This window comes from Armigeres subalbatus, chromosome 3 (genome assembly GCF_024139115.2).
Source record: "Armigeres subalbatus isolate Guangzhou_Male chromosome 3, GZ_Asu_2, whole genome shotgun sequence".
Taxonomy (NCBI): Eukaryota; Metazoa; Arthropoda; class Insecta; order Diptera; family Culicidae; genus Armigeres; species Armigeres subalbatus.
Genome location: NC_085141.1, coordinates 307,360,066 through 307,374,579, shown reverse-complemented (window position 1 = coordinate 307,374,579; position 14,514 = coordinate 307,360,066).

The window sequence follows — 14,514 nt, the reverse complement described above, 5'->3', positions numbered from 1 at the left end:
ACCACACAAAATGAAATACACACAATCAAAGAAACACCGAAGCCCATAACTAACTATTCCACCCAAACAGTTACCAAGACAATGCCAGGGACACACAGACTGAAAGAAAACGAAGACTCCAACTACATTACCAAGACAGAGCTAACCCAAATAGTAAACAAACTCAAAATTGAAATAGTTAAACAACTAAATTTAAACAAACTCATCAACAAAATCAAAGAAATTCAGGAAAAAATATCAGAGAACATTACAGACTCAAACGACCTCAATAAGGGAACCGACAAGCAGTTCCTTCGCAACATTAGTGAGCAGTTGAATGAACTGATCAATCCCGAAATACTACAACCTGCAAAACCACCCTTTAAACAGTAATGGATTTAGTTCGTAATTTAACGATACTACAGAACAATATTAATAGCATCAGACCTGTATCTAACCGTTCACTACTCACCAAATTATTACAAAAACATAATGTCGACATTGCAATATTATCAGAAATTTGGTTGAAACCTGATGAAAATTTCAAATTTACCGGTTATAAATTCATCAAAAAACAAGAGATAACGGCTACGGCGGCGTAGCCTTCTTGATAAAAAACGAAATAGCTTTCCAAGAAATCCCTTACCAGATATCCAGCCTGTAGAAGCAATAGCAATAAAACCACGAACACTATTAATCCAATACTGTTTATTTCGATTTACATACCTCCGAGTCCCATAAATAACAGTCAGATTAGGAACCCTCTTTCAACTCTTTTAAACTTTATTGACCAAATAAATCTCAGAACAGTTTTAGCGGGTGATTTTAATGCTCACCATCCGGTATGGAATGTGTCGGACAAAACATGCCCAAGAGGGGAACTTCTTTTAGGCTCAATAGAAAATAGGAACATGGTAATTTTAAATGATGGTACTTCAACAATGATAACTCACCCAAACAAACTACCTTCCGCAATAGACCTAACACTAGTTTCAAATTGTCTTGCTCCATTGGCTGAATGGTCAGTATTAGACGAGGAAATTTGTGGAGATCACAAAATAATAATTCTTAAAATAATAAATCAGGCACAAAAGTTTATCTACAATACCAGTCTTATAAACAAAAAAAAGTCAATCCAAAACATTAACGCAATAGACCCAAATAGCATAACATAACCGGCACAACTAAGTAACATATTTAAAAGCGAAATCGATAAAACAAAATATAAACCAAATAAAAATTTAACCCAAAAACATGGTGGAACAGTAACATTCAACAACTCTTTGATAAAAACAAAATAAATTTCACAATTATCTTAGAAATCTTACAATGCAAAATTTCACTGAATTTAAAAAAGCTAGAGCAATCTTAAAAACAGAAATAAGAAAAGCCAAAAGAAAAAGTTTTCAAGATCTCACAGATACACTAACACCAGATCTAAACATAAAACAATTATGGTCGACAGTAAAGCTAATCAGTGGTGGCTTTCCATCGAAAAACAACCTTAGATTAATGAATGATAGGGAGTTAGCCGATAAATTCATGGACCTCAATTTTCCCAGCATAACATCCGATATACAGTACAAAGTAAACAAAACCCCCTCGCCTTTAACAATAACCCCAAATGAACTAATCAATACAATAAGATCAAAAAAGGATAGCTCGGCACCAGGTCATGATAACATCTCTTACTATATTTTAAAGCATGTAGATGTTGAACTTATAAAAGTCATAACAACAATGTGTAACAAAGTTCTAAATAGTCTTAAAATTCCTGAAAGCTGGTTGATCATAAAAGTTATACCTATTCTAAAACCGGGTAAAAATGAACACTCTCCGAACTCTTACCGACCTATCTGCCTTATACCAATATTCCTTAAAACAATTAATATTAAAATTAAACAAGAAATAGTTAAATTTATACACAATGAAAGAACATTATCCCCATACTCGTTTGGTTTTAGAAGCAAAACATCCTCTATCAATTGTGTTAATTATGTAGTACATAGCATAGAAAAAGCAAAATCTCAAAAAAAGTGTATAATGGTCACATTTTTAGATCTTTCAAAAGCATTTGACAATGTCGACATTACCATCCTTTTGAAAATAATAATTGAAAAGAACTTCCCTCCACACATCACTGATTGGCTTTTCTTTTATCTAAGTAAACGTACAGTACAGTTGACATTAAACGACGGCTCCACAGTAACAAAAATATCTAATAAAGGTCTTCCACAAGGATGCCCTATATCACCCGTATTATTCAACATCTATACATCCACATTACATGACATAACAGAAGATGGTACACTCATTCAATTTGCCGATGACTTTTCCATAATAGCAATAGGGACAGATCCAACAGAAGCTAGCAATAATATGAACAGTACACTAGATATAATATGCACAGAATTAAATAAACTAGGCTTAAAAGTGAACCCAGAAAAATCCGCTACCATTATATTTATGAATAAGCCCCAGACAATATTAACATCGTAATAAACAACATCCCAGTAGAGATAAAGTTTATTCACAAACACTTAGGAATTTGGATAGACCATAAGTTAAACTTTAAAGCACACATTACACACACAGTTAATAAAGCTAAGAAGAAGATAAATATTTTAAAGATGTTGAGCAGAAAAAGGAGGGTGTCACCCTAAAGTCCTACAAAGAATAAGCAATTCAATAGTCCGATCGCAGTTAGATTATGGTTTAACAATATATTCCAAAGCATGTAAAACAGACCTAACCAGAATAGAAAAAGTACAAAATCTTGCAATCAGAACTTCCAACAGATACCTTCAATCAACCCCAATCATATTCTCTATGCAGAAATAGGCGAACTACCCATACAATACAGAGCCCAATATTTAGCATACAAGGAAATATTAAAAACATTAAATTTCGAAATTAGCCCGATAACAAACCACATAAAATCATTAATAAACTCAGACGAAATCCCTAAACAGCATAGTTACCTTGAAAAAATAGCATCGATTAACAACTACCACATTCTACAATGCAAAATACAAAATTATCCAGTTATAACTAGAGACCATAGTTTAGTAGAAATAATACCGCACATAAAAAATATAAATAGAAAAAATACTCCACTTGCTTTACAGAAATCAATAGTTCAAAAGCTCATTAGAGAAGAATATAATACATACTTTAAACTTTACACAGACGGCTCTAAAACCGAAGCCGGCGTAGGATATGGCATATATGACCAGGAAAACAGAATCTCTTTGAGCTATAAATTGAATTCAGAATTCTCTATTATGAATGCTGAGCTAGTAGGTATAATCGAGGCCCTAGAATACGCGATCAGTGTTAGTCAATTTAGAATAGCTATCCTTACGGACTCACAATCTAGTTGCATGGCACTCATAAACAACACCATAGAAAATTACCTAGTACAACAGTTCAACACAATAGTTAGTTGCAACAATTTACAGAAAATTATTATTCAATGGATACCAGGCCACATTGATATTGTCGGCAATGACAGAGCAGATGAAGCTGCTAAGCTAGGAATTATTAAATCCAATGCAGAATATTATCCCCTAACTACAGGTGACTCACTTGTTAGTTTTAAAAAAGAGTTGGTTAGAGAGTGGAACGAAGAGTATGTAACAAAATCACAGGAAAAAGGCAAAGAACACTTCCAAATTATGAACACGGTAGAAATGAAGCCATGGCATTACAAGATGGAAATGACTACGACACAGACTATTACCATAGGACGAATAAGAACACTACACACAGCTACTAAAGACAGACTCTATCGATGGAACCTTATCCAATCGGAAAACTGTGATGACTGCGACGTTCAAGAAAATTTGACCCACATCCTCTATGACTGTCCAAAGTATAATTTGGCTAGACAAAAGTATCCTGTACTGGATCGTAAAACCGACCTCATCCGTGTCCTAAAAACAAAAAACAAATGAATACATTCAAATAGCCGAATTTGTGAAGGAGATCGGAACCAATGTTTGAAGGATTCCCGCGTATCAATAATAAATAGAATAAATAATAAGGATCAACTCTTTGATTTGCACTGGATTCACAAGACTGCAATTTTGGAATTGATCGGAACTGCATCTGACAGAGGTCAATCAAAATATTTACTCGCTACCGTACCGTCAATTGACAAGACAACCATCACTTGATACACCTGGCATATATGGACCAACAGGTCTGTGCCACAAAAAGGGAAAGAAAAAAAAAAAAAAAAAAAAAAATGTTGCGCTCATACACGGAGATTTGAGAAAACGCGAATTCTGAAAACAATCTACACTCAAAAATAGAACAAATCTGAAATAGATTTGAAATTAAACATTTTCGACATTCTTTCAAGACAAAATTTTCAAAACGACTTATCTGCTTTTGTAAACAAAGATTCAAACGACGATTTGACGAATCTGATAGCTCTCCCACGCAAACCAACACCACCAATTTGTAGGTAAAGGTTTCCGCTACCTGTTGATGGTGTTGGTTTGCGTGGGAGAGCTATCAGATTCGTCAAATCGTCGTTTGAATCTTTGTTTACAAAAGCAGATAAGTCGTTTTGAAAATTTTGTCTTGCTTTAATGTTTATCTATTTATTATCAGACTAAGGCCGGAGTGGCCTGTGCTGCACATAAAAGTCTTCTCCATTCAGCTCTTTCCATGGCTGCACTTCGCCAACCACGCAGTCTGCGGAGGGTCCGCAAATCGTCCTCCACCTGATCGATCCACCTTGCCCGCTGTGCACCTCGCCTTCTTGTTCCCGTCGGATCGTTGTCGAGAACCATTTTCACCGGATTACTGTCCGACATTCTGGCTACGTGCCCGGCCCTCCGCAGTCTTCCGATTTCCGCAATGTGAACGATGGATGGTTCTCCCAACAGCTGATGCAACTCGTGGTTCATTCGCCTCCTCCACGTACCGTCCGCCATCTGCACCCCACCATAGATGGTACGCAACACTTTCCTTTCAAAAACTCCCAGTGCGCGTTGGTCCTCCACCAGCATCGTCCAGGTCTCGTGTCCGTAGAGAACTACCGGTCTTATAAGCGTTTTGTAGATAGTCAGTTTGGTACAGCGGCGAACTCTATTCGATCGGAGCGTCTTACGGAGTCCAAAGTAAGTACGATTTCCAGTCACTATGCGCCTCCGAATTTCTCTGCTGGTACAGTAGACGTTCGATAACTGCAAGTCTTTTAACTGCAATGCTTTTTAACTGCAATTCGATAGTTGCAACAGTTTTGCAGTTATCGGACCGCTAAACTTCAAACTAATGTCAGACTCAATGACAGCTGCATTGCGCTGCACATTTAGATGCACTTTTATTGCATCTGACGTCGATTGACAACCGTTTGACGTCTAGAATGCGTTGCAGTTATCGAACGGCATTCGTTAACTGAAAAGTAAACATTTTGCAGTTATCGAACGGCTACTGTATCGTTATCGGCGGTCATCAGTGAGCCCAAGTACACGAATTCTTCAACCACCTCGATTTCGTCACCGCCGATAGAAACTCGTGGTGGGTGGCTTACATTGACCTCTCTTGAGCCTCTTCCTATCATGTACTTCGTCTTCGACGTGTTGATGACTAGTCCAATCTGTTTAGCTTCGCTTTTCAGTCTGATGTAGGCTTCCTCCATCTTCTCAAAGTTACGTGCCATGATATCAATGTCGTCGGCGAAACCAAATAACTGGACGGACTTCGTGAAAATTGTACCACTCGTGTCAATCCCTGCCCTTCGTATTACTCCCTCCAAAGCGATGTTGAACAGCAGATACGAAAGACCATCACATTGCCGTAAAGGTAGCCTCACACCTCGGGAAATTGGTCCGCGGATTTTTTCCCCATGCATTTTTGCATATGCGATGTTTTCGGGATTTGGGCACGGAAAATCAAAATCCCGGCCCCATTTAAAATGCACGGGGATCAAAATCCGGCGGAAAATTTTCCCGAGGTGTAAGGCAGCCTTAACCCTCTACGCGTTTCGAAGGGACTCGAGAATGCCCCTGAAACTCGAACTACTCACATCACCCGATCCATCGTCGCCTTGATCAACCGTATCAGTTTATCCGGAAATCCGTTTTCGTGCATTAGCTGCCATAGCTGATGGTCCCGATTGATTGTATCATATGCGGCTTTGAAGTCGATAAATAGATGATGTGTGGGCACTAGACTGGCCCAGGAAACAAAAAGTTGTCTGACTCCATGGGGCACCCCCCAGGATTGTGCCTTTGGGTGAGAAAATCAATCTCTGAAAATTTCAGCCCAATCGCTTGTTGCATAAGCTGGCGCATTTGATTTGAAGTTTGTATGGGGATTTCAGCCAAAATGTATAGGAAAATACATCTGCATCACTCTTTCGATCTGGAAATTGGTCCTGATTGCTCGATTGACCTCAGAATTGCAAAAACGGCAGTTGGTATGCTACAGAACAATTTCACAGAACATTGTATGATGATTGAATGAACTTTTATATAGGTTTTGGCTAATGCGATTCGATCAATAAATCCAAAAATACACAATTTAGCTCCTAATAAATCAGCCGAATACTATATAAAAGTTCATTCAATCATCATACAATGTTCTGTGAAATTGTTCTGTAGCATACCAACTGCCGTTTTTACAATTCTGAGGTCAATCGAGCAATAAGAACCAATTTCCAGATCGAAAGAGTGATGGAGGTGTATTTTCCTATACATTTTGGCTAAAATCCCCATACAAACTTCAAATCACACGCGCCAGCTTATGCAACAAGCGATTGAGCTGAAATTTTCAGAGATTGATTTTCTCACCCAAAAGCACAATTCTGGGGGGTGCCCCGTGGAATTCGACAACATTTTTTTCTCCCCATACTAAGCTGGGCCAGTCTAGTGGGCACGTTGTATTCGCGGCATTTCTGCAATACCTGACGTATGGTGAACACCTGGTCTGTGGTAGAGCGTTCACCCATAAATCCCGCCTGGTACTGCCCCACGAACTCTCTTGCAATTGGTGTTAGTCGGCGGCATAAAATTTGGGAGAGTACCTTGTAGGTGGCGTTCAGCAATGTGATTGCGCGGTAGTTGCTACAATCCAGCTTATCGCCCTTTTTGTAGATGGGACACACGACACCTTCCATCCACTCCTGCGGCAGAACCTCATCTTCCCAAACCTTGGTAATAGCCCAGTGCAGCGCTCTAGCCAGTGCCTCATCACCGTGTTTAAACAGCTCTCCTGGTGGTTGGTCAACTCCAAGGGCTTTGTTGTTTTGACGTAGGACTTACGTCTTTCTTTACTATACTGGGTGTCATTTAGATTTTTGGAAATCGAGAGCGTTACGCTGGAAGGGAAGATTTTGAACATTACTAGCGCCTTTATCTTTGGATGGATTTTTAGGATTTATATATCAATCGACTCGGACACTCTCCAGCAATTTGTCTTTTTCATTGTAACTTAAGATTATTAACGATAAGCTATTGAAAATTTCAATTCTTGTCAAATCCAGTAAAAATTTCATATGTAACCAATCCCGTGCATTCCTAACACAGACATCAGAATGCGGTATGTCACGGGCCTTCGGGTCTATCGGAAGATTTTCTTTGTGTATAAAAGAGGCAGTGTCTGCCGTGTGCGAGTCATTACAATTTGTGACAGCAGCGCGTACTGACGTGCTTTTCGCTCGCGCATTTTTTCGTTTCGTTCGTACGTTCGCTGTGTTTACATACTCAGCGACAGCATGCAGTCACCAGCGGTAGACTGTCGGTGGTCTGCGAATATGCATGAAAGAAGTGGGCGGATTTTTTTTGTCATTCTGTGCTTGATGATGGTCGGATGCTGTGGTGTCGGTTGCGATGGATGCAATCGCCCATCGTATCGCTCGGAGTTCTCGGCTAGAGGCCGATGATGGCTGAGGCAGCGAGGGCAGCGGTGGTGGATGAAGAAGAATAAAATTAGAGAGATTTGGTCTGCTCATCCAGGCGATTGGTTTCATAATCCATATGATCCCGGGATGGGTACGAGTCATGTCAAATGACTGACCATATGTTAAGTTGTGCTTGGTACTAAACGACACGTACATTAAAAAATAATTATACTATAACAGTTCTGATCCCCAGCAAAAAAACACACTACACTGATGAAAATAAAAATTTGATTGAAATAATTACTTTCATTTGTTTGCAGAAGGCATCAGCAATTAAATATGCACAATCAGCAATAGTGTTAATATATATTTTAGATTAGAAAAATTTCCCTGTATTACTTGTAAATATTTCAAAAAGTACGCAAAAAATAAATTTCCAAAAGAATATTTAAATAAAGTTTATCTTATTCTTTGTTTTGCTTTTCCTGAGAAATTGTATTATTAAACTTGACGTAGAGTTTGGAATCAAAACATTGAATAATTTTTCGTTGACGTTTTAGCAGTACCTCCTCTACTAGTAGGGTTATTGCTCCTTGACTTGTTTCTTATTGTTGAGAATTTTTTTTCAGCAGTAAGCACGCATGTTAGCAACGAAATTGGTTTTGTATTTCTTTGTTTGGAAAACGAGAGAGTTCCCCTAAAATAGCACATTTTGCCCAAGTCTGAAAATTTTATAAATAGAATTTTTAAACTTCAAATACTATCATTAATGAAAAAATAAATAAATGCCCTACATTTGCTTGAGTAAATAAGGGCTTAATAGTTAGAAACAAAGCAATTCTTATTATGTCTCGCGTAACATATGATTACGGCTTATAAACCAAAACCATGATTTTTGATTTTCTGGCATGAACGATTGCTTTGTAAATTATTCTTCATGCTAGTTAAAACTCCGTACTTGATATCTCTTAAGAAACACATTAATTGCTATTTTGAGTGAACGTCTCATGAACCATTTGCACCGTTGTGGTTTTTAAGTCCTTTGTTGGCGCCCTTAACTACCATGCGGAATGTTTGCTTTGGTTTTTAGGCCGTTCACTTTGAATTGTTTATTTAGAAAAACTAACTTCAAGTTATTTTAAAATGTATATTCTTACTAGGTTTTCGATATATCGTAAGCAGAACTGCTCTGGCTAACAAATCTAAACAAATCCGATTGTGTAAGTAGCTTTTAGCAAACGGCTTAAAAACCAGACGTGTTGCCGGTGATGCGAGTAAACGGCGCAATTTTTGTTTTAGCTGAAATTTTGTAGATTCCGAATGGTTTTTTAATTGATCTTGATCTGCTGTTATAATATAACCGTCTACGTATAGTATTGACATGGTTTTGGCAATGAGATGAGTTTGTATTTCAATAAATGAATTAAATTATTCATAGAAAATTTGAACCTCATTTTTCTCGGTTCAGCTTTGTTGGTTTTTCGGCCCTAATCATATGTTGCTCGAGATGTATTTAATTATGTACTTAATTACTAGTTTTATTTCCAGAGATTTTGAATAAACAAATTGCTAACCATTCTACACAGCATGGAAGTTGTCGTTTCCAATATCAATACCTATATTCAAACTCCATAGATCCAAAAGTAAGTTAAATACGTTACGTTTATACAAGTCCTACGTCTACTCGCGGTTATGTTGAAAACATTACCCATTGCTCGTTTTTCAGCCGGCCGATCTCCTCCTGGATTTCCTGGAGATTCGGAGCCGGAAGTCGCATGTCCTGCGCGCGTGCTCCTAGGTTCATTACCATACCGCCACCGTTGTCTGCCATATCGCCATTCAGGTGCTCTTCGTAGTGCTGCCGCCACCTTTGGATCACCTGACGCTCGTTTGTAAGAAGGTTCCCGTTTATGTCCTTACACATATCGGGCTGTGGCACGTGGCCCTTACGTGAACGGTTCAACTTCTCATAGAACTTTCGTGCGTTATTGGCACGGTACAGTTCCTCCGTCTCTTCACGGTCTCGATCTTCCTGCTGGCGCTTTTTCCTCCGGAAAATCGAGTTTTGTCTGTTCCGCGCCCGTTTGTATCGTGCCTCGTTCGCCCTAGTGCGGTGTTGCAGCAATCTCGCCCATGCTGCATTCTTCTCCTCAACTAACTGCTTCCAATGGCGGATCGAATATCTCTCCAGCCATCTTCAAGAGATGCTGCGCCTAGCTGCTCTTCCGTTGGGAGTGCCACTTCCAGCTGCTGCGCGTAGTCTCGGGCTAGTCTACCATCTTGTAGCCGCCCCATTCTTTAATGTTATACGAATCATACAGATTAAAAAATATACTATCAATGATAATAATGTATACTGTGATATAATAGCGTGAATTTATCATTTACATACTTGTATTAAATTATGTTGACAAAGATGGCACCGATTTTCCGCATGATTATGGTGATCAAACAGATGTGAAAACTGAAAACCATCAAGCTGCAGACAGATGTAAGTGTATATAATTAAGATATCCTCATAGTCGTTATAAATATTTTTCTTTTTGCAGCATAACTTATTCCGTAGTGGATAATCAGAGCGCTCTTAAATGTATCGATCAGCCAAAAACCATGGCCTTTGAGGACAAAGTGTTTTCTACTCATGGATACAGCCGCTAAGCTGTCGCGAATGGCACGCGAATTCCAGTCAACGCACGGCCTCTGAACTTCCATGTCTCCGCAGCTCGCAAATTTTTACCACCGTAACTTATTCACGGTTATCCGCGGTTATCTTCGAAGGATCGTATAGGTCATTGCGCGCGGCAAACCTAACCTCACTATTTTGACAGGTACTGGTCCTGTTGTTTACGTTTCGGACTTGAATGAATTTTTGTTATCCAAATTAAATTTGCATATTGCACGATGTTGAAGACGTTCTGTACATTCCGCATTCAAATATTGGTAATTATCGATAAGTTTAGGTAATTATCGATCAGAACATCTAAAGAATCATAGAAGAATCTCAAAATTAAAATAAAGTCGTCTGTAAACAACAGGACCAGTACCTGTCAAAAGTCGTACATGACGTCACTGCGCAATGGAGTATTACCGGGCAGAGGTGATGACAAGGCAGTTTACAAATTGCAGATTAATTACATGCAGCAGCTGACATTCGTCGAAACTCCGGATACCTTTATTGAATTGGGTTGTTTAGCAAAGAAAAATATGAGGTTTTTTATTGTTTAACATAAAGAGCATGCTTTTCTAAACTCCAACATATTTTTATTTTGTTTGTAAACCTTTCATTTACATTTCTATATAGCAAACAATAAGTCATTTTAATCGATAGAATGACACTTGGGTTGTTTAGGGGTATCCAGTTTTCCACGAGCGGTAATGGCCGCCAGCTTGCCTGCGGGTTAGTCTCTGATTTGACGTTTCTGGAGGTCAACTGCACCCACCGATCCGAGCATTTTGACCAATGTCGCATATAAGAAGGTGCTGATTCAGTGAATTCAAGCCTTCTTAGGTATATCATATTGATAAAAATGCTCGAATTGTGGGTGCAGTTGACCTCCAGAAACGTCAAATCAGAGACTAACCCGCAGGCAAGCTGGCGGCCATTACCGCTCACGGAAAACTGGATTGGGCTAAACATTGGGTTGTTTAGGGGTATACATGTTTTTACATATTCTGAATCTGCATAAAAAACTGATCCTAACCCCAATTTTTCAGAATTTTTGGAGCCCCGGAACTTTTTTTTTAATTTGCATTTTAAATTTATATGGGACTAAACATTTGTTCTTATGCTGCACGGGCCAACTGTCATTCTATGAATGTTAGTGTCATTCTATCGATTAAAATGACTTATTGTTTGCTATATTGTGGATTTACTTGACCTTGACCAATGGATTCGAAGGTCGGTTCACTTGCCTATTTCAAACATTCCCTTTTCCAGCAAGGTTTGCCAAACTCAATAATGGCGGTAAGCACCAACGAGGATAATACTCGATTTAATACGGGTTTTCATTAGTCCGGTATTAAAGTTAATACCTCGAACGGTAAGCACCAAGTTCGTATTAAGCACGCAGCCATATTTTACTATGAAGGCTTTTGAGGTGGTGTGCGTATGAGAATGATGGAATCATAAAAAATGCGTGATGACTTCTGTTGTTTGTTTTTATTCATATTTCGCTTCAAAATTTATGCTTTTGTCCTCACTGACAGGCTAAAGCCAAAATTGGCCCATCTCGCCACTTCAAAATTTATCAGAACTCCTAAATCATGGTGTAAAATCGATTTCTTTTTCCGGAAAACGTCATGTTATGGTAGTTACCATTAGTTTTGGCATGAATTCCGCAAGTTTATCAAAACAACATCCTTCAGTAATTTCCCTTGAAATTGCTTTAGGTAATTCCACCGGTATTTAATTCAGCAATTCCACCGATGATTCTGTAATTCCAGCGCAAATTCTAGCAGTCGAAACAGCATTCCTCCAAGAATTCCAGCAATAATTATATATATAATTCGTCCAAGAATTTCTCTAGCAGCTCCACCAGTGATTTTTCTTTTATAAAATACCACGAATTACTCCTGGAACTTTATGAGACCTCCACAAGGAATACCTCCCGGATCTTCAAAAGCAATTCCTCCAGAAACTTCACCGGCAATTCCTCCAAGAACTATAATAGGAAATCCTCCAGCAACTTCACCAGGAATTCCTCCAGAAACTTTAAGGACCTCCATTAAAAACTCATCCAGAAACATCGCAAGGAAATCCCCCCAGAATCTCCACCAGGAATTCCTTCAACAATTTCTCCAGGAACTTCAACAAAAATGTCTCCAAAAACTCCACAAACAATTGAACCAGGATCTTTACAAGGTTTTATCCAGCATTCCCACCAGGAAGCAGTTCCACCAGCAATTTCTTCAGGAATTTCATCAGCAATTCCTGCGACAGCTTCAACAGCAATTTCCACAGGAACTCCACCAGTAATTCATCAAGGAACTTAACCAGGAATTCCCTCATATGATTCATACTAATTTTTTCAAGGAACACCAGGAATTTCTCCGGCAACTCAACAAGCAGTTCTTCCAGCAGCTGCACCAGCAATTTCCTCTGGAACTCTACCAGGACTTTATCCAGCAGCTTAAACACAGCAGGAACTTCTCTTGCAACTTTGCTACGAAATCTACCAGTAACTCCACCGGAAATTTCTCCGACAAATAAATTAAGGGTTCCTCCATTAACAACTCTTCCAAGAACGCCACAAGAACTTCCTCCAGGATCACCATAAGCAACTCCTGCAGGAACAGCCTAATCAGAAATTTCTCTAGAAGCATCAGCAGGAATTCCTCCATAAACTCCTTCCCCGCCAGGAATTCGTTTTCCCAACAGGAACTTCGTCAGGAATTCCTCCAGTAGCACAGGAAGCATCTCCAGGAACTCCACCTGATAATCTCTCAGAAATTCCACCAGGAAATCCTCCAGGAACACCACCAATAATTCCTGTCGGAACTCCAGCAGCACCACCAGAAATTTTTCCATGAGCTCCACTAGAATTTCCTCCAGCCGCTGAAACAGCTATTCTTCCAAGAACTCCACAAGGAATTCTTTCAGTATTCAATCAAGAAATTCTTCACTCATTCCATTAAGAAATCTTTCATTAACTTCACCATCAACTCCTTTAAGAACTGCACAAGGACTTCCTCCACGGACTCCACCAGAAATTCCTACAAGAACACCACCAAGAATTCATGCAGGCACAATAACAGCCCCACAAGCTAATCCTTCAGCAGCTGGAGGAATTCCTGGGGGAAATTCCGGAGGAATTCTTGGATTAACTTCCGGAGGAATTCTTGGAGGAACTTACGGAGGAATTCTTGGAGGAACTTCCGGAGGAATTCTTGGAGAAACTTCCGGAGGAATTCTAGGAGGAACTTCCGGAGGAATTCCTGGAGAAACTTCCGGAGGAATTCCTGGAGGAACTTCCGGAGGAATTCATGGAGGAACTTCCGGAGGAATTCATGGAGGAACTTCCGGAGGAATTCATGAAGGAACTTCCGGAGGAATTCATGGAGGAACTTTCGGAGGAATTCCTGGATTAACTTCCGGAGGAATTCCTGGAGGAACTTCCGGAGGAATTCATGGAGGAACTTCCGGAGGAATTCATGGAGGAACTTCCGGAGGAATTCATGGAGGAACTTCCGGAGGAATTCATGAAGGAACTTCCGGAGGAATTCCTGGAGGAACTTTCGGAGGAATTCCTGGAGGAACTTCCGGAGGAATTCCTGGAGGAACTTCCGGAGGAATTCCTGGAGGAACTTCCGGAGGAATTCCTGGAGGAACTTCCGAAGGAACTCCTGGAGGAACTTCCGAAGGAATTCCTGGAGGAACTTCCGGAGAAATTCCTGGAGGAACTTCCGGAGGAATTCCTGGAGGAACTTCCGGAGGAATTCCTGGAGGAACTTCCGGAGGAATTCCTGGAGGAACTTCCGGAGGAATTCCTGGAGGAACTTCAGGAGAAATTCCTGGAGGAACTTCCGGAGGAATTCCTGGAGGAATTTCCGGAGGAACTTCTGGAGGAATTCCTGGGGGAACTTCCGAGGGAACTCCTCGAGTGATTTTTGAAGGCAGTCGTGGAGGAATTTCAAAAGGAATATCAAGAATAATTCCCAATCGAACTCTTGGTGGAATTCTC